The sequence below is a fragment of the Canis lupus genome, chromosome 36 (assembly GCF_011100685.1).
Source record: "Canis lupus familiaris isolate Mischka breed German Shepherd chromosome 36, alternate assembly UU_Cfam_GSD_1.0, whole genome shotgun sequence".
NCBI classification, from domain to species: Eukaryota; Metazoa; Chordata; class Mammalia; order Carnivora; family Canidae; genus Canis; species Canis lupus.
Genome location: NC_049257.1, coordinates 25,311,573 through 25,329,788, shown reverse-complemented (window position 1 = coordinate 25,329,788; position 18,216 = coordinate 25,311,573). Strand labels below are relative to the sequence as shown.

Here is an 18,216-nt window from a genome sequence, read left to right as displayed (position 1 = left end):
TGGCAGAGTTTTGGTGGTGTGCATTGTCATCTATTTGGGGTCAAGACGAGTATGTTGATGTAAGGTTGTATAGAGACTCCATAGCAGTGAAAAATGTTCAGACTTGTTGGTCAGGGGATTGAAAAGAGAAAAGTTAGAAAGATGAGACAGAGAAGTCTGGAGAAGAAACATGTGAAATGGCATGTCAACATGGGCATGACATGTAAATAACTTCGATTCACATAATCATGTGGACCAGAGAGAATCTACTATTGAAGGGGCCCCAAACTATCTTACAGAGTAACTTAGTTGATAATAGCCAGTCTTTGTCAAAAGCCACCCCAGTGTTGTACAAAGGGCTTATAAGGAGAAGCCATGGAGGCAGGCATGTAGGGTATGTATGGGCCCAACAACATGGACTACCATTCACCAAAGTGGAGTTAGTACTGCTGCTGCCAGCTATCTAAAGTGACAGCAGTAACACTAATGCTGACCCTCTATAGAGCCCCATCCCTTGAGGGGACCAGCTAGCCACAGTTGATTGTGTCCATTCTTCCATGTTAGAAGGCAGAAATTTATTTTGAATAGAGTTCTCTATGTGGTTGCCTTTCCTGCCCATGAGGCTCATAGGCGACACCATTACTCAAGGTCAAACAGAATGTTTAATCCTACCAACATGTGATCCTACATAAATTGCATTGGACTAACCAATGCACTTTATAGCAATTGAGATGTCACAGTAGGCCCTGACAATGAGATTCACTGGTCTTATCACATATCCTATCACTTGATTCTGCTAGCCTGGAGGAATAATGGAATGGCTTTTTAGAGGTATACCTAAGGTGGCAACTTGGAAATTATACTCTACAAGGATATGGTGCACATCTTTTTTCTCCAGGATGAAGAGCATTCCTTAAATCATCAACTATTGTATAATGCTGTGTTCTGTAAAAGGAAGAATACATGCATCTGGGAACTAAGGGTTGCAAAGAGAAGGGACTCTACTTATCACATTCAGTGACCCACTTGGGAAATCTATACTTCCTATCCCCACAACTCTCGGTCCTATAGGTTAATAGTTGTGATTATCAGAGGGAGGATGCTTCTACAGAAGCGCCATTAAATTTTAGCTATGACTGCCACATGATTACTTTAGGTTCTTTGTGTCAGGAGTTCAGTAGGCCAAGAAAAAAATCTACATCCTGGTAGGAATAATTGTCTCTGATCATCAGGAGAAGGTAGGGCTGCCGTCAATAATAGGAGCAGACAAAAATACATTTGTCACCCAAGTGATCTGCTGGAGAAAGGGTAGAGTGGAAGAGGGCTCTTGGTATCCCCCACACCAATTTTTATGGTTAACAGACATGAAAATGTACAGAAGCCACATCTTGGGAAGGTCACAGTAACTAGGGGCTCAGACCTCTCCTCTGAGGGGAGCCTGGATCAACCCATCAAGTAAGTGAGGGAGACCAGCTGAATGACAGTCAAAGGTGAGCAGAATCTAGTAGTTAATAGATGAGGGAGACTATAAATGTCAGATTCATCCTAGAGAAGAGCTGCAGGGGACACTGTAATTTGTCCCACTAAACTCCTCATAAAGCTTTCTTAGGAAAAGGTACCAATTATAACCCTCAAGTTGTTAAGTGAAACAACAGTGAAGCAAGTGGAACAAAGTGGTACAGGGATGGATTATAGTGGATGCATTTGAACACTTCCCAGATTTGCCTTTATGAGTCAAGGCTTCATGATCTCAGATTCTGGTAGTGTTTGCTGATGATTTACAGTTGCATGCAACCCTGGGAATTGACCTCATCTGAAGGAAGCTGCCTTGCCCAACCTATCCCTGGCTATAGCAATATCCAATGATGGATCGATTGTTGTGGGCTACCTCCCCCAATGTGGGACATCTTTGTAGGATCATGTCAGCCTAGAAGATCTCTGTGGCATTGACTGAGGCTACTGTTTTGACTGTATCTCATTTTAACTTCTCCCTCTGCCTGGTCTTGTCTCCTTTGCTCTTTCACAGATATTGACTGTTAAGAGCACTCCAGAAAATCTCCTGTATGCAAATTCTGGGGGAACTTTACCCACAACAGTAGGGTAAATTCACAAACCTAAATGGCTCGGAAGGGGAGATCCTGAGCCCTTCTTTATTCTAATAACCTCCTTAAGTGGTTTTGTTTATATAATGCTGAGTGTAGGAGATAGTTAAACTCTAAAATAATAAAAGTTCAGAATTCACAGGGAGCAATTTCATAAGGAGGGAACACAAATGAAGGAGTAAAAAAAAAAAAGGGGGGGGGAGAGGAAACCTGATGAACATGAGAGGGAAAGAGAGGAAAGGACTTCTTTTTGAAACCAGTGAAGGGACTGAGTTTTGCATCCAGGTTAATGAGAGGAGGTAGGTACATGTAGATATAGGAGTCACATAGGATCTATGTCCCCAGCCCCAGCCTAGAGATTTCTATGGGTCTTTGAAATCAGGACTTTGAGGGGCAGAAAAAATCTATGGCAGATAGGTAAATCACAAAATACAATTGGTGTATCAAGTCATATTTTCCTTTTAAGGTTGATTTTTTTTTAACACTAGTATCTCTTCCTTCCTAAATGTATTATTTTCTATTTAATTATTTGCTGCTGTCATTGTGATTTATTGGCAGTTCTATTATAAACTTCGTGGTCATCTTTGATTTTACTTTCTCTCAAAGGCTACATAAAATACAACTGGAAACTTCATTGGCTCTACCTCAAAATATATACAGAATTTAGGAAATTCTTCAGGCAAAAAGCATAGGAGACCAACCATAAACTTGGATCTACATCAAGGAATGAAGAGCATTGGAAGTGGAAGCAAGGTAACATAAAATTAATGTTTCATATTTTAATTGCTTCAAAAAGTAACTGTCTAAAGCAAAGATAGTAATGTATTATATATTTATCACAAATGTAAATATAATATATGTGACAACAATAGTAGATGGAAGGGAGGCATGGGGTGTATAATACTTTAAGGTCTTTATAGTGCATATGAAGGTATACATTATTTTAAGTTAGATCCTGACAAAATTGCATACTTAAAAACCTACAGTAATCATTACAAGTTGTATAGAAAGTTGTATAAAAAGTTTACTCTATAGTAGAAGTAAGCTAAAATTAAAAAATACTCATAAACTCAAAAGTAGGGGGGAAAAGAGGACAAAAGGAACAAAGAACAGAACATTAGAGAAAAATAGCAAGATGATAGAGTTTCCCCTAACCAGAGACTATTTTCATTAAATATAAATAGTATAAATACACTAAAAGGCTCAGATTGTCAAACTGGATAAGAAAACAAGATGAGGGATCCCTGGGTGGCGCAGCGGTTTGGCGCCTGCCTTTGGCCCAGGGCGCGATCCTGGAGACCCGGGATTGAATCCCACGTCGGGCTCCTGGTGCATGGAGCCTGCTTCTCCCTCTGCCTGTGTCTCTGCGCCTCTCTCTCTCTCTCTGTGACTATCATAAATAAATAAAAATTTTAAAAAAATTAAAAAAAAAGAAAACAAGATGAAACTATATGCTTCTATAAGAAAACGATTTTAAATGTAGGACATAGATAAGTTTAAAGTAGAGATGGAAAAAGATATACTATGAAAATACTTATTTAAAAAAAAAGGCTAGAGTAGCTCTATTATACTGGATAAAGTAGACTTAAGGGTAAGTAATATTACCAGGGACAAAGAGGGACATTACATAATGATAAAGAGGTTAGCTCTACAAGAAAACAGTATTATCCTACATGTGTATGCATCAAACAACAGAGTTTCAAAGTACAAAGAGCAAAAATTGATACAAATAAAAGACAAATTCACAATTATGATTGGAGATGTCAATACTCCTCTCAGTCATTGATAGGACTAATAGAAAATTAGTAAGGATATAAAAGTCTTGAACATTATTTTTTTTAAGACTTGAACATTATTGACAAGTTGAGCTAATTAATATTTATGGAACACTCCACCCAACAACTGTAAAATACATATTCTTTCCAGTTCAAATGGACCATTTACTAAAATAGACCCTCTTCTAGGTCATACAAGCAATCCTTAATATGTTAATACATTTAAACAAATTATAAAGTGTGTTTCAGACTTTAACAGAATTAGACTAGGAATCAATACCAGAAAGATACATACCGTCCCCAAATATTAGAGAATAAAACTAGTTATTTCTAAATAACGCATGGGTCAAAAGAGGAAATCACAAGAGAAGTTAGAAAATATTTTGAATTGAATGCAAATAAAACAGAGCACAATCAACTTGTGGGATAGCAGTAAAGCAGCGCTTAGAGGCAAACATATATATCATTAGATGCTTATAGTACAAAATGCAATCAGAATTCAGATCCTCCTCAGTTCTGCTTATGATCTATCACTCTTATTCACTCAGGTTGTTGCAAAGCCCCAACTCATTTCCTTGCGTCTTTCTACTATTGTCCATTACAGTTTATTCTCCACGCAGCAGCCAAAGCAATTCATTTGAATCCTGTGTCAGATCATGTCACTCTCCAAATCCTACATTAGCTATTCATTTTCCTCAGTGTAAACATGAAAGGCTTTATGAAACTAACTTGACCTTCAATGATTTGGCCCCATTACCTCTCTGACCTCATTCTTGGTTCTCCCCCCTCACTTAACTCCGTTCGTCCACACCACTTCCTTGCTTGCCCCAAGCCTATCAGGCACACATCTGCCTTGGGCCTACATACTGGCTGTGCTGTCTAGAAACAATCTTCCCTCCAAAAACCACATGGTTAACTCCTTCACTTCCTTCAGTTCTTTGTTTAAGTATGTTCCTCTCAATGAGGACTCTCTCGAGTCCTATTTTAAACTGTAGCCTTCCTCTCTCATTCCTATGGCACCAATCCTGCCCTATTTTTTTTTCCATGGTATATATCCCTTTCTAGAATACTATGTATTGTCCTTTGTTGGCTTATTTTTTACATCTGTGCCCCCCACTAGAATATAAACTCCCTGAGGACAACAATTTTTGTGTATTATAAACATCCAAAATAGTGCCTAGCATATAATATGCACTAAATTAATGATCTGAGGGATTAAGGGAAGGAAGGAGACAAGGGAGGAGGGAAGGTAAGGGGCGGGGGAGAAGAAAAAATCAAGAGGAAAATAAATCTTCTATAATTTCAGTTTGCTAATATTTAAGGATAGATTTATGTTTAAAGTTTTGGTAAACTCCAAACTACTTGTTATAGAACATATAACTACTCCAAAATATTCAAATTTTCTCTTTCTTTTTTTTCTTTAACCAAGTAAATTTTATTCACAGGTGAGCCATAAGGTACAAACCTTTTTTTTCTCTTAATATTTGTTTATTTCTGTGGTAAGCCCTTTAGAAATCTACTTATTGCAACTTTCATATTTCTTCCCATTTCTCTACATGACTTTGTAGATTTTTCTGGTTTTTAAGTATGACGTTTGAGTAAATATGGGATTCATAATGGGGGCTGAAACTGGCTGCGCACATGTCCACATGCCCTGGAAATTACATTTCAATATAGATATGTGTATTTAGTCCCAGGGGAATCTACATTCATTTTTTTCTGTCTTAAAAAAATTTGAAATATTCATTGATTGTGCTTATAAGGCAATTTAGAGGTGTTAAGAGTGTGCCTTGCAATCAGACTCCCTGAGTGTGATTCCTGGCTCTGTTCCTTACTAGTTGTGCAATGTGAGCATATGACTTACCATTCTGAGTGTCTGTTTCCTGTATAAAATGAGGATACTAATACTGACTTCACTGGTTCTTTGTACAAAAAGAAAGAATACGTATACAAGGCTTAGCAGCATATATAAAACTTACTATTCAAATGACAATTATCATAATCATTAATATTTGTAAAATCCTATTTTTAAGTAAGTTACTTAAAACTTGAAAGTTTCCCTTTATAATGTTATCTATACTGGATGAATCCCCAGACTATATGAGATAGCATGCAGAAATTCAAGAAAAACATATAAAGTGCATTGTACACCTGGATTAGCCATATAAAACTGCCCTATAGAAAGAACTGAACAAGGAGAAAGGAGAAAGAAAGGTCTGCATTCATTCACTTACTCATTCAGTAACTAACAATTATCAGCACCTTTGTTTTGCTAGATGTGTATCAGTGGTAATTTTCTTCAGAAAAATAGACTCTGAGTTATGAAATCCTCTTGCACAGAAGCTCTATGGGTGAGACCAAGACATCCTCCTGCACAGGGCTCACCCTCTAACCTGTGGCTCACCCTCTAACCTGTCAGGACCTCCTCTGAAAGTAGTTCAGTGACTTTAGCAGAGCCTATTCTCAGAGTTATTTTTCAGATTCAGACTGGTTAACCCTATTTGTTTCCTATCAACAATATTTTTACCACTACGAACTTTCTCCCTACCTCCATCTCGATCCACATAAGATAATTCAGTTTCATTTCTCTCCAAAGTTAAAAGTCCCCAAAGAAAATGCTACATCTTTTTTTATTAGCAGCAACGGGGTGTGAGGCCAGGGCCAGTAACAAGAGAGATTATGGCTCAAAATACTCCCTCTCCTCCAAAAAACCTCAAAAATAAATTATACTCCTAGTATAAAGTAAATCTAGGTCCTGAAGCTTACAGTTTTCCTTGATTTTTAACTAAAACTGCATTTGTGTTCTTGAAACTCCTCTGCTGTGTAAATGACAGATTCCATTTCTTAAAGTTTGCCCACAAATTGGTTTTAGTTGTTAAAATTAGTTGTCAAACTTACCAAAAATTATTGACTTTGAGACAAGATTAGGTTTTGATTTCTTTAAAAGGGCCAAATTGGCAGTTTTTCATTGGCATCACTTTCCAGACAATAATAAACTCACATACTATTTAAGTCTGCTTCAAAATGGAATGCTATATACAAGTATGTGTTTATCAGTGTGGGAAGGGATTTTGCTTATTCTGAGAGTCTAGAGCCAGTTGAAACTACACTAGAATGTTGTTGGGATGCCCATCAGCATTTCATAATCTCTCAATCACCCTGTGTTTTTCTGTCTAAAGTATAGTATAATTTCAGCTTTCACATCTTGAAAATTAACTCCAAATCACTTCACTGGCTCTGTGAAGAAGGGAAACAAAGGTGTATTCAGCCTTTCATTAGGTTTCAATTAATTATGATTCCCCCAGAACAATTCGGGCACAAGAATTTAAACTGTCAAATTTGCCTTCTGGGATGCTTTTCTTCCACAAATTAGTGTTTCTCCAAAGCATCCCATAAAAATAATGACCCTGACATTCTAGACAAACAAAGCGTCTGCTTTTCTTTCAACAGTTCTTTTTGAGCTAGGAGATACAGTTTTACATCTATAATTACATAGCAAACTGTATTTCAAAAACACTTTTAAAAACTGGCATTCTGTGTCCTTCAGATGATGAAATCCAGGCTCTGTGGTTGAGGCACATATACTTTGTGAATGATTAAAAAACGAATTCGCAGAAACTTGGTCGATGGCCAGATATAAGTGATGAATTTTTAGGCAATTATAAAAATGTTTGCCTTTCAAAGCACTTCTTTGGAAAGGGAAGCCATGTCCTTTGGAACCACTTATCAAATGTCTTTTATTATCTGCTGCCACAGCTATCATTGATAACATGTGAACAGAGCTTCATCTCTATATAACAGCTGGAAAATCAACAGATCGTATTCATTCACTAGACTTTTTTTGAATATCCGTGTGCGCAAAGCTCTGTCCTGTGTCTTATATAGGTAGGAAAATATGAGACACTCCTTCCTCAAGGAGTTTGTAAGTAAATAAAGGAGAAGAGACATTGATATAATTAATTATGTCATAAGGATGAAAGATTGCTTTAAAGATCCATTTTGTTTTAATATAGAAAACAGAGGTACAATCCCGAAGTAATGTTTAAGAGACTCACATAAGAAGAATCCTTGGTCCTCTTCATTATCATTTCACTGGTTCCCTTTCCCATATCCCGCACTTCTCCATAACTTCCCTGCACCTCCTGCAAATGAATCCAGGCACAAGCCCTTAAAATGTACTTTTCTCATGGTATATGCTTCAGAATTTACACACAGCTACCTTGGCTGAGGCTTTTTCCATACTAAGCATAAAATAAATTCTACAGCTCAAACACAAATCTTGTGCCTCATTCCTCTCGAAGTGTTGCATCTATTTGGTGTCATTTAATCTCAACAGCAGGGCATCCATAGGGATTGATTTATTAAAGGAGTCTGCTCAGATGTGCTCCGGCTGTTATCCAGTATTTCACATATCCTGTGAGCTATGAGGCTGGCATTAGAAGGTGGTTTTCCAAAAGCTCTGCCCAAAGAAATTCTTTATTAGGCTTTATTGATAATTTATAACAATAATTATCCATCCCCAGTTATCCTAGAACAGCTAACCTTACGACAGAAGTGGCCCCTCCACTCCTCCAGGGATCATAAAAAACAAAGTGAGCAAAGAGTTTAGAGCTACATTGTACCAGGAGACAGTCACCGCTTCACGTCCTCAGACTTCTAGTTACCCCACAGTGAGTCATGATTGGATGCCCTCAGGACCCTCTTCCTATCCATAAACTGGGAGCACAGGAGCTGATATTGGAGATGCCAGCAGTGTGTATAATTTGAATGCATAGTCCTATATTTCAGTTCTATTTTTCTGGTTGGTTTTTTTTTTTTTTTTTTGTCCCATGGATTGTACCACTTTCCCCAAGCAGTTAACTGACAGAGCACACTTTTGCTTCCAACTCTGAGCCCCACCCTCTTTTCAGATCTCATCTTTCTTTTCTCTTTTCTTATGTTCAGGTGTCCATTATTTCCTTCTCCTGATGCTTCACCATACTATAGGCATTTATAAAACAGGCTAGGGTGGGGAGTGGTTTTGACAGAGAAAGAATATTAAATGCTCTAGCACAAGTGCTCTTTCAGACTTTATTTACTTTTCACATCCTATGTTCATTTCTGACTGTGAAGGGCAACCATGTCCTTGATATATCCGTCAACCAAAAACAATACATCAAAGCTCTAGTCGTGTTCCAGGAACTGTCTAGCACATCATCTCTTTATGTCTAGAGAAAACATTTACTGACTCTCTTCCCACACTTTAACATTTAGACATCCTTCTCCTTTGATATGTTGTTCTGATTTTCGTAGTCTTACACTTTTCAATACAGAAATATCTACTTAAAAATGGAAAAAATTAATTTTAAGCAGACTTGCCTTTTCACAAGATGTAAGTATTCATAAAATACCCAAGATATATTAGCTATTGGCAGTACCTTTCATGGATTCACACAACAATGTTTTCTTCAACATATACTGAAGAACAGTAGTGAACAAGATCTCAAATTCTCAAGTAAGCATTAAATAATACATTTTCAAAGGAAGAACTGCTACAAGGATATTTGTTTTCAAAAAAGTCCAAGTCCCAGCAAATTATGTTAATAATACCAAAGCATTCATAATAAAAAAATTATTATTCAACATGTTTTCATTAAGGGAAAAACCTAGATAACAAATAATAGCATCATGCCTCATTTACCTCCAAAGATAAAATTGTAGATGACTTCTTATGAGGCAGTAATTTATTTCCAAGGCAAGTCTGTTCCTGTTGTAGACTTCATTACCCCAGGTGATTCTTCACTGCACTGAATCCAGATGTTTTCCAAAATTCTACATTAAACAGAAAAATAAAAGCCAAAGATTGAGAGGAGCTGGATTTGATTCTTGATATTTTCACTCCATTCTTTCAGGCTAATTTTGTTTTTAATTAAGTAAGAGTAGATTTCCTTCTAATGACAATGTTGGTAGTGACTTCTCCAAGAGAAAAAATAAGACTGTTTGAGGTATTGAGAACGGGTCTAAGTTCTCTAAATCCTTTAGTTCTTATTCTTTTGAAATATTGCTTCTAACAGATTGAGTTATTTCACATTGAAAACTCAAGTCCTGTTGTAACATAATTGCCACCGGCAGTTATCTGTGAAATGTTTTGAAGACTAGAGTTGGCCTTCACTCCTTAAAGCAATGTCTCTTCAGGATTCAAAAAAGCCAAACTCAAGATTTCCCACATCTTTTTTTTTTTTTTAAAGACTTTATTTATTTATTCATGAGAGATAAACAGAGAGAGAGAGACAGAGACATAGGCAGAGGGAGAAGCAGGCTTCATGCAGGGAGCCTGATGTGGGACTCGATCCCAGAGTCCTGGGATTATGCCTTGAGCCAAAGGCAGATGCTCAACCACTGAGCCACCCAAGCGTCCCGATTTCCCACATCTTTAAATGCTACTTTTACCACCTCATAGATTTGGCTCACTAAACTTTCTGCTAGGACTCGTTCAGGAGGTTTGAGGAAAGAAGGGTGAAGAACAAAGAAAAAGTCACTGAAAACACAGGTGTTTTGGCACAGGCCAGTCCTTTTCTGTCATCTTACAAAGAGTGTGCTCATGGTATTTCTACTATCAATATTTCCTTAGGTTACAATATTATAATTATCTGTAGGGCAAGAACGAAGGTGTATGGGGTTCTATTAATTCAATCCTTAGTACCATGCCAACACTGGCACTTAATAGATGCTTTTAAGTAATGTGAAAGTATAGTATAGTAATACTATAAGTGTAGTAATATCTGCTATAACTCAATGGAGCCAAACATGATGGATTAGGAGAGTAACAAGCAAATTCCATTTTTTGTTGTTGTCTTTTTTTTTTTATTTTATAGAAACAGAAATTGTATTCCAATGTATCGTATGACACATGGCCTAACATGCATTCCATGTCCCCCATGCTAAGATGCCCCTATCTTAAAACCAAATGTGCTAAAAAATATTTTTTTCTAAGCTTTTGGTAACGGCTTCCAAACAACCCCTCTGTCCGTGGAATGTGCCACCAACTCATTGCTATCTCCTTCTTTAACCATTCTTCCTCTTCTCTTTAATTCATTATTTTGTAGAGAATGCTCTTAATAATCCTAATGTATTCAATGTTTTTGACCTCTTTAATAGTCTTGCCCATGCGACATAATAATTACATACAGCCTTCTACTCAGGTGGTGTGGGCTTGATCTCCATTGCTAGATGGGAAGTGCTTTAAAGGCAGAGCCTATGTCTCATCATTTTATCATCCCCTCAGTGTTTGCCCCATTGTTGAACACACAGCGAGGCAAATAATGTCTCCTGAGTTTCCTAGATCCTGCAGAACTCCAGGCCTCTCTAACATGATGCCCTCCTATATCCTCCCACTGTAGAGATTTCACCCCTGAGATGTTCTTTACTTACTCATTTCCCTTGCTGCACGGTGATATGCCCTGTCCTCAGTCCCCAGGTTGATAAGCAGTTTTTCTAACCATAATTATTTATGATTGTGGTTTTTTACCAGCAGCCAACTAAAGATAAGGCCCCACCTCTTTAAACTGATGATGAACAGGGATCATGCCAAATCAGTATTCAAAAATCTGGAGGCATGTGGGGTTTTGAAATCCCTAAAATTATATAAAGTAGGTGGCCAATTACTCCAGCTGGGCATCAGGCTAGGTTCAGACCCCACATCCTGATCATTCAGCATGTTGCTTGTTCTAGTTATTTCCTTTCGGCTTCAGGGGAAGAAGCTGTTATAGCAAATGTTGATCACAAATGAAAAAGGTCATGCTGATTTTCAAAAGTATAAAGTATGCTGTACAAAAGAAAAAGAACAGGTGAAATGTTGTTTTTGAAAAATGGAGCTACTATGTTTGACAGATTTAAAGATAGAAAACAGAAGTCTGGAAATAGCATAGGAGACATAGGGGAAAAGGCCCCGGTGTTTTTAAAGAGCTGATGAACTAAGCAAAAAAGAAAGAGAAATAATTAGAAATGAGTTGACAGTAATGGCGAAAACTTGAGTTTTTTAGAAACATTGTAGCTCAAACATTAGTCCCACTACAAATTGATCTTAACCTCATGATCGAAAACATGACGTCGAGTGTGTGAGTAGCAAAGCAGGGAGAGCTAGAGTGAGGGAAATAAATTGTAAAAGCTGATTATCCTCTTGTAATGCTTGTATTTACAGTAAAAGTACAATCTTTAAGGGTCTCTGGAGGAAGACTGATTGAGTTTTACAAATTTATTTCCTTTACTATTGAATTAAATAAGTGTATTTCTTGAAAACTTTTACATTCCATCTGAGAGAATAGAGTTAAAATCCAGGCTGTTTGTGAACAGCTTATGGAAAGGTTGGGACTGATTTGTGATTTGCAATTATTGGCCTATTGAATTGTCTTTATGGTTTTGTGAAAACCATCTAGTTTCTTGATTTTAACATTTAATCTCACCATATGCATTTCCTTCATAAATTCAACTAAAGATTTATGGCAGTATAATTAGAATATTATGAAACAGGATCACTAGTCATCAGACTTTAGTTCACTATGGTCCATTAGATCTTCCAAGCTGCATAAACTTGGGTAAATTACTTTTCTATGAATAATTTTCTCATCAGTAAATTAAGTTACTAATAATTTATATCCCATATGATTGTCATTAGGATTTAATAAAAGAAAACATGTAAAACACCAGGCATGGATCAGCTATAAAGCAAGTATTTGATTAATATTATTTTTCAGTGGTAATTCAGGTACCAAATCTTAAGCCATGACTCATAGAAAATGTCTTAGGGAATATTTCAAAATCTAGAAATTAGTACTAGGGAGCCATTACTTTCAGAGATTGTGTCTATGGCATATACATTTTAAAAATTTATTTTGAGCCCTTAACAAAAAGTAGTATATTTTCATAAATAAAAATATACATATTAAAATGTTGATTGTCGTTAGGGAATTTTCAAACTTTATAATATTTTGCTTATCATGTATTTCTGGACAACTTAGTTTTTTATGTGTATTCACATAAAAAACTTATCATGGTTTTGGCCTTTTTTCTTTTAACATAATACTTTAATGTTCTGATGTCTTTGATCACCAGATTTGTTGTTTCTTTCATACTAATTTTAACATGTTCACCAAATAATTTGGTTTAAATTCTTAATTCTTCCTCTTAAACTACATTATTTTTAACATTAATCGTAAGTTAAATATGCAGAAAATATAATGTTGGTGTGGAAGGGATTGGTAGAAAGAGGTAAAAATAATGTTAGACCGAATTTTGTTTTGTTTTAAGTAGGCTCCACACCCAGTGTGGAGCCCAACATGGGGCTTGAAATCACAACTGAGAGATCAAGACCTGAGCTGAGATCAAGAATCAGACACCAACTGAGCCATCCAGGTGCCCCTGGACTGAGTACTTACAGATCTGGATTCTAGTCTTGGCTTTGCCCAGGAAGAAACCATGTGCATTTGGCAAGTATAACTGTATAATGACATTAACAACCAGCATCCATTCAGTCCTTTGTCTTTATGTGCCAGATACTCTTCTGGCTCTTTATGTTTATTTGCTTTACTCAGCTCTTACAGACCTCTATTGTCAAGAACTGTGAAGGGTCTAAGATGTCGCTCCACTTGGAAGCTACTATGTTAGCCTGTCACAATCACATGGATGTTGGCAGAAGATGTGAGACCCGTGAGTCACAGACGAAGGTCTTTATTACCTACATAGATATTAACAGCCAGAATATCAGCATTTACATCAGTTCTCTGAGGTCCAGGTGATTTCTACACACAGAGAGAGTCATAGTGCAGGAGAAGAATGCTGAAATAAGGGAACCCAAATCTTTTAAAATGGAAAGAAAGCATATCTCCAGAGGGAGACATCTTTATTTTGCTGAGTTGTAAGCAAACCTGCTCTTTGCCCTGAGGCAGACACTATAACCTTCAAGGCTGTCATCTATACAAACATCTTTGAAAAGGTAGTCCGTGTGACTGCTCAAAAGACAGGCAAAGAAACCTATGGAGAATTGTCTACCAACACCTGTGAAAAGATACTGTAAAACTTGATATCACAGATGGAGGAACAAAAGATCTGAGAGGCTAAGTAATTTGCCCAAGGCTTGTGTGATTGTCTGACCCAGATAACGGATTCCAAGAGCCTGGAATCTTCAACAGTGTAATCACTAATATTACTTTGAATGTAAACATTATTATTTAAATATATATTTGCAAATATCTTCTCCCATTCTGTAGGTTGTCTTTTAGTTTTGTTGACTGTTTCTTTTGCTGTGCAGAAGCTATTTATCTTGATTAAGTCCCAATAATTCATTTTTGCTTTTGTTTCCCTTGCCTTCATAGATGTATCTTGCAAGAAGTTGCTGTGGCCAAGTTCAAAAAGGGTGTTGTCTGTGTTCTCCCCTAGGATTTTGATGGGTTCTTTTCTCACATTTAGATCTGTCATCCATTTTGAGTTTATCTTTGTGTATGGTGTAAGAGAGTGGTCCGAGTTTCATTCTTCTGCATGTGGATGTCCAATTTTCCCAGCACCATTTATTGAAGAGTCCTTTTTCCAGTGGATATGGTTTCCTGCTTTGTCGAATAGATAGCAACATGTAAATGTAAGTTCTAGGTGCCATTACCCCTGCACCTCAATTTCCTCATCTATAAGTGGGCACAGGGACAGGGCAGAGAGGGCTGAGTGAGAGGCTCTCTTGGAATTCCTTTCAAATTTAATATGCTATGATTCTAAGATTTGTCTCTTAGAATGAAGAGACAGCGTAAGTGGATGTGATGCAGACTAGAAACACAGGGAAGAAAATAAGAGCATCTATTTCATTGTCAGTGTACATTTTAAAATTTTTATCTGAACCTTTGCATTCCTTAATTAAGTTTTATGAGATTCTTGAGAAAAATGAGTGTTGAATGACTACTACTTATGGTATTTTGGGCCTTTCTAATTATAGTTCATGGCTAGAGTAAGCAGATACTTTGTTTTCCAACTACCCCTATCATAAAACTTCCTTTTTCTATAATATGAGTGAGAATATTATCTAAGGATAAAATGAGGGTAGTCTTCAAGCTGCTTATGCCTGGCATGTTATCAGGGAAGCATGTCCTGGATAGAGCATTACCAAAGAAGGGAAGGAAAAGCAAAGAAACTGTAATAACATTAGTGAGATAGGCTGTGAGTCTTCCTCACATCCAGAGGAGCTCAAAAGATATTTTCTTGAGTTGGAATCTGGCTTTAAAACTATATTTAGATATGGACTGACACTCTAACCCAGAACATAATATCAGACATTTTATCTTATCATCACTTGTGGGTCATATGCTGCCTGTTTCCTGGAGCCTTTTGAAACCTCATTTTCTTGCCAGAGAAATGCAAAAGCAGTCCTCTTCCTCTTTTACAAGTTGATATAATGAAAGGAGTCTCTTTTTGAGCCTCCTCTTCTTTCATTCTACCCACTTTCTCCATGATGTCTCATCTACTCCCAGAGCTTCAAAGGCCATTTGTATGCTAATAAACCCCAATTCTCGAAATATGGTTCAACATGCTCTCTGAGCTCCTAACTTACGAGATCAACTTTGTGTTTGACATCTCTACTTGAATATGTCAAGGATATTTCAAACTCAACTTGTCCAAAATGGAATGTACTATCACCACCCTGCAAACCTACTTCTCCTTAAATATTCTTTGTACATACATTTAAGGGCATCACTATCCAGTCAGGTTTCTAAGCCAAAACCTGGGCATTTTTTACTTCACTGTCCATGTCCAGTAAATCACCAAATCTTGTTAATATTCCTTCCTAAATGTCTCCATTTCCACTGACACCATCTTTGTAGAAATTGCTGTTAATTTTGATCTCGACCATTGTATAATTCTCTAAATGGTCTCTTGTAGTCAGAATTATTTATATAAAATCCATATCTGATCATGTTAGCCTTCTGCATAAAACCTCTCAATGGCTTCCCATTTACCTACTGGATAAAGTTTGAACTCCTAATATAATATACAAAGCCTCTATAATTTGGCCTCTCCTCACCTCTCCAGCATATTGATCACGTATCTTTATTCTAGACCTAATAGCCTATTACTAGATCCTTACACCAAGCTCTCTCTTCCCATCTCTCACATATTATCCCTTCTGCCTTGGACATTATTTCCATTATAAAATGGCTATTCATACTCATCCTACTCAGCTTAACAAATCACATACTCAGAGACACTTCTCTGTTCCCTGGAGCACTATCGTTTCCCACAGTGCCTTGAGCTTCCCTTTATCATTAGTACTGGGTTTCATTTTATAGTAATTATTGATAGCAATACTGTCTGCCTCGCTGGACTTCAAGGCTGGGATAACATCATGCTTGAATCTCCAGCATCTGACCTTGAGCAAGGTACTTACAAAGAACATGATAAATTCTTATGAATAAATAAGTGAACAAACAAAAGATCTTCCCAGGTGCACTTTTGTGAACAGGAAATTTGCCAGTCTGGAGTTAACCTCTTCCATACCTCCTTCCCAATATATAGTTGGTAGAGTCTAGAAAATTTCTTGAATCAGGGCTCGAAGTACCTGCCTTAGTTGATTAGTCAAGATTTAACAGCCAAGTTGAGATAGTTCAGGATTAGTCTTCAAAATAAAAAAAAATAGGCAATGTCAGATTTTTCATACATGTACTTTACACACTCTGTGTCTTCTATGTTTAAGAATTGAAATTTTATAAACTGTAGAAGTATTTAAAATTTTCATTTCTCCTTTTTATCCTCAGTTTAAAAAGTCTTTCCTTAGGTGAATAGTAAGGTTATTTGTTCCCTATCAAATAGGAATTTAAAGCAGGATGTATAACCACATTCCCTAGGCATCAAATTTAGTCAGTGTCTTGAATGCCATCAAATAGATCATCAAAATGTATTTTAGATTAAATAGAGACAGAAAGGAGGAGGAGGAGATGCTTTCCAGATTATGACATTTAAATTGTAGGATTCCAAGACAAAATTTTGAAAAGTCTCCTTTCTACTTTTCACTCACCAATTCCAGGGATATTTCTGTGTTGGGGTGGGTGAGTTCTATTCTTGTGGGTTTTAAGCATTTCAGTGGCTACTTGGGCAAGAAGCAGATCTAGGTTTTCTTCAGTTGAGGGGGGAGAGTGGATAAAACAGGGGAAGAAGAAAACTGGGTCATACACTTTCTTTTTTCTTCTGTATCACTTACTACAAACTAGGTTGTTTTTGTGAACCAATGATAAATAACTATGAAGTATCCGTGAGGAACCTTGGGCCTTTCGTGCCAACAACAATAAAATTCGTAAATGATTGCAAAGTTATATCAGAGATAAGGAGATCTGACTCCTCCCTTTAGCTCTATCAATAAAGTAACATGATTATAATTAAAGTGATTATACCTTCAGATTTGCTCAGGACAGTCTTTGTTTGCCCTGATATCCTGGGCTAATTATTAATAATGACCCCTTCACTCTGAAAAAAGGTCCTTAGAGTATAAAGTATATGATTATCTTGAATATGGACAGTTAGTATAATACCAACTCAATAGGGTTTCTTTGTTTCTTTTTTTTTTTTTTTTGAGAGACTGCTACTCTCAAAATGACTCTCTTTTTCATTTGCAATCTAATTTATTCTTTTTTGTAATAAATCCACTAGGTAGACAATATTACTCTTTTAAAAGACAGGAAATTTATGATGGAGAAATATTAAGGCATTGCTCTAGGCCACACCACAAATACATGACAGCCACAACTTAAATCCTTTCTGGGCAATTGGAAAACCCTCTTCTTTCATTTACATTATTGCAGGATGAAAGTTAAGCCTTAAAAATACACTACCTCCTTACCCCCATAAATAAATAAAACACACAGACAGAAGCAGCAAGCACTCCAAAGTGACTAGATGCTGGACAGTCGAGTTTACATCTGGGCAATGAGGTGTGATTGACTTAATCACAGACTTGATTACAAATTCTAGCAGTTCCATTGTCCTGAGTATGTTTTTAGACCACTGTCTACACATCCTGGGGGTCAAATAAGAAAAAAGCTACAGCAGGAGAACTTTCACTATGTGCTTCTCACTGGCTTTGTGGCACTGGAAACAGAACGGAACTCCTCCCCTGCGTGCTGCCCACTGCTACCAGTCTTTCCCACACCCCAGATATGAAGAGAGATAACAAGGCCCTCAAATAGAAGTTTCCTGATTGTGAGTCATGGCTTACTCAGCCTTTGTTACAGAGAACCTGGAAGCCTTTGAAATACACTGTTGATTTTGGCAGTCTTAACTCCCTGTGCTGTTATCAAGAAACAAGCTACATGACTAATTTGCTTGAGAAATTGCCTCTGTAATGAGTATATTAA

The 18,216-nt window shown here is 37.0% G+C and overlaps 1 protein-coding gene and 2 long non-coding RNA genes across 7 annotated transcripts in view; 1 reads left to right on the top strand and 2 right to left on the bottom strand.

Moving 5' to 3' along the window:
• The window catches only part of ITPRID2 (ITPR interacting domain containing 2), a 111,125-nt gene extending 101,167 nt beyond the window's left edge, over positions 1-9,958 (bottom strand). Inside the window, exons 1-2 of the mRNA XM_038585033.1 lie at positions 9,537-9,958; positions 7,912-7,998 (exon numbers count right to left, since the gene is read on the bottom strand). The gene's annotated coding sequence lies outside the window, so the exon portion shown is untranslated. The remainder of the gene's footprint in view (positions 1-7,911; positions 7,999-9,536) is intronic.
• LOC106558299 overlaps positions 1-14,110 on the top strand; it is a 75,966-nt gene extending 61,856 nt beyond the window's left edge. For all 5 annotated transcript variants that reach the window (XR_005384843.1, XR_005384840.1, XR_005384841.1 and 2 more), the window contains 2 exons: positions 2,688-2,834; positions 13,145-14,110. This is a non-coding gene — a long non-coding RNA (uncharacterized LOC106558299). The remainder of the gene's footprint in view (positions 1-2,687; positions 2,835-13,144) is intronic.
• A 2,256-nt stretch (positions 14,111-16,366) lies between these two features.
• Positions 16,367-18,007, bottom strand: LOC119877891. Its single transcript, XR_005384516.1, has 3 exons — positions 17,938-18,007; positions 16,884-16,982; positions 16,367-16,484 (listed from the first exon to the last, which is right to left on the bottom strand). It is a non-coding gene; the product is annotated as an uncharacterized LOC119877891 (long non-coding RNA).
• Between the last annotated feature and the right edge of the window lie 209 nt (positions 18,008-18,216).